Source organism: Salvelinus sp. IW2-2015, unplaced genomic scaffold, assembly GCF_002910315.2.
Source record: "Salvelinus sp. IW2-2015 unplaced genomic scaffold, ASM291031v2 Un_scaffold9058, whole genome shotgun sequence".
Classification (NCBI taxonomy): Eukaryota; Metazoa; Chordata; class Actinopteri; order Salmoniformes; family Salmonidae; genus Salvelinus; species Salvelinus sp. IW2-2015.
In genome coordinates, this window is record NW_019950317.1 from 20,352 (window position 1) to 22,795 (window position 2,444).

Sequence of the window (2,444 nt, forward strand, 5' to 3'; positions counted from 1 at the left end):
TTTTTGTTTTAGATTCCGTCTCTCACAGTTGAAGTGTACCTATGATAAAAATTACAGACCTCTACATGCTTTGTAAGTAGGAAAACCTGCAAAATCGGCAGTGTATCAAATACTTGTTCTCCCCACTGTATATAGGCGGTGTCAGAGGAAAGTCCCAAAAATTGTCAAAGACTCCAGTCACCCAAGTTATAGACTGTTTTCTCTGCTAACGCACGTCAGGCAGTACKGGAGTGCCAAGTCTAGGACCAAAAGGCTCCTTAACAGCTTCTACCCCCAAGCCATACGACTGCTGAACAATTAATCAAATGGCCACCGGATCATTTACACTGACAGCCCACCCCCCCCTCCATTTGTTTTTACCCTGCTGCTACTCGCAGTTTATTATCTATGCATAGTCACTTCACCCCTACCTACATGTACACATTACCTCTAACCTGTACCCCGCACATTGACTCGGTACCGGTACCCTGTATATTGTTATTGTTATTTTATTGTGTTAATTTTCATACATTTTTACTTACATTTATTTGGTAAATATTTTCTTAACTCTTTCTTGAACTGCACTGTTGGTTAAGGGCTTATAAGTAAGCATTTCACGGTAAGGTTGGTCATGGCTCACATCAACAGCAATACAACACATGTTGTATTCGGCCAGGTGACAAATAAAGTTTGATTTGATACTTTGAAGAATCTATATATATTTAAATATATTTTGATTTATTTAACACTTTCTTGGTTACTACATTATTCCATATGTGTTATTTCATAGTTTTGATGTCTTCACTATTATTCTACAATTTTAAAATAGCAAAATAAAGACAAAACGTTGAATGAGTAGGTGTGTCCAAACTTTTGACTGGTACTGTATGTACCGTATAGATCATTTAAAAATGTTTACTACAATGCTTCTACAAGGTACTACAAATCCTTATAAATGCTTAAATACTCATTTATAAATGTAATGACCACCATTGCAACTAGTTTATTGACACAGTATATAGTTAATGAATGCTTAAAAAAGTCATACAATATGACTCAATGTTTTATTTCCTCTACAGGACACCTTGGTTTTGGGCTCAGTGGGATCAAACAACTGGCGTGGGTCTCTCTTTGAGACTGAGGGTCTGAGATCAGAGGAAAGGGAAATCCAGGACCCCACATTGGACAAAGATTCCTATATGGGTAATGGAACATTAAGCTCAAAAAAATATATTGCTCAAAAGTGAATTTGAACAAACCCTATTTTCAAGGCTCTGTTAGTTRAGATGTTTCAGAGAAGGGAGTGTAGTTACAATGAACCTACATTTKTTCATTGTTGTTACAGGATACTCTGTAGCTGTTGGGAAGAAGAATGAGAACCTTCTATATTTTACTGGAGCACCAAGATCTGAACACATGGGACAGATCCTACTTTTCAACAAGGTCAACAACAAACTGGACTGTGGCAATCAAAGATTGTTTGGGGAACAGGTTGGTAACATTAGCATTATTTCTGTCAAGCAGTGTGGTATTTTCAATCAAGTTGTACAAGAAACATGAAACCAGCTTGTTGGGGTTGCGTCAAGGTGAAGTCGTCGTACTCCCATAGCAGAGGAGAAACACAGTCATTTTATGTTAAATTATGAGTTCCATTCAAACCAGAGGCTTCTTAAAACATTTCAAAACTATTTTGTATGAATGTAAGTTTTGATTTTCTCAAGATGGTCCTACTTCGGGGCAGAGCTGGTGTTCTGTTGACATAGACTCAGACATATGGCAACAACAGACTTCCTCCTGGTGGGGGCACCAATGTTTCCACCAACTCACGTGAGGGGGCAGAATCTATAAACGTTTACAACATTGACTATAAAGGTGGAACCTGAATTGAACTGATGAAACTCTCTGGAAAACACGTTTCCGAAATGCTGCATATTGTGGCTGAATGATGTTCATCAGGGAAAAGTGATCTGGAAAAGCCGAAATATATTCATTTGGATATAAATATCCATTATCTTTTTAATAATTAATGCACAAATGACAGTGTAATATGGGATTTATCTTCATGTGATCTCTCCTTTGTTAGCTGGAACTGGGATGGGAATGAATGGTTTCAGTGCTGTCTCAGGGTAGATTCGGCTCCTCCATCTGCTCTCTCACAGACCGGAAATGGAGATGGGCTGAAGGATGTTAGCTGTGGGCGCTCCACTAGGACGATTCACAGGGGGGCCGTTACATCTACCGGGGTGATAAAAGCTAAGGGGATCCGCCTCTCAATTCGCCAGTTGAGGCAGACGAAGATGGAAATCGTTAAAAGAAGCCTTCATTATCAAATAAAAAACAGGACATCCCTCCAGGATATCAATGCTTTTCATTATCTGTGTCATGTCTCTTACCTGCAGCGCATCTCAGCTGTGATGATGAGATCGAAGCTCCAGTTCTTTGGCCAGACGATTGATGTGGAGATG

At 39.2% G+C, this 2,444-nt stretch overlaps 1 long non-coding RNA gene across 2 annotated transcripts in view; it reads left to right on the forward strand.

Moving 5' to 3' along the window:
- Window positions 1-1,427, forward strand: part of LOC112079679 (uncharacterized) — a 10,508-nt gene extending 9,081 nt beyond the window's left edge. For both annotated transcript variants that reach the window (XR_002896020.2, XR_011479344.1), the window contains 2 exons: window positions 1,059-1,182; window positions 1,325-1,427. This is a non-coding gene — a long non-coding RNA (uncharacterized lncRNA). The remainder of the gene's footprint in view (window positions 1-1,058; window positions 1,183-1,324) is intronic.
- The last annotated feature ends 1,017 nt before the right edge of the window (window positions 1,428-2,444 follow it).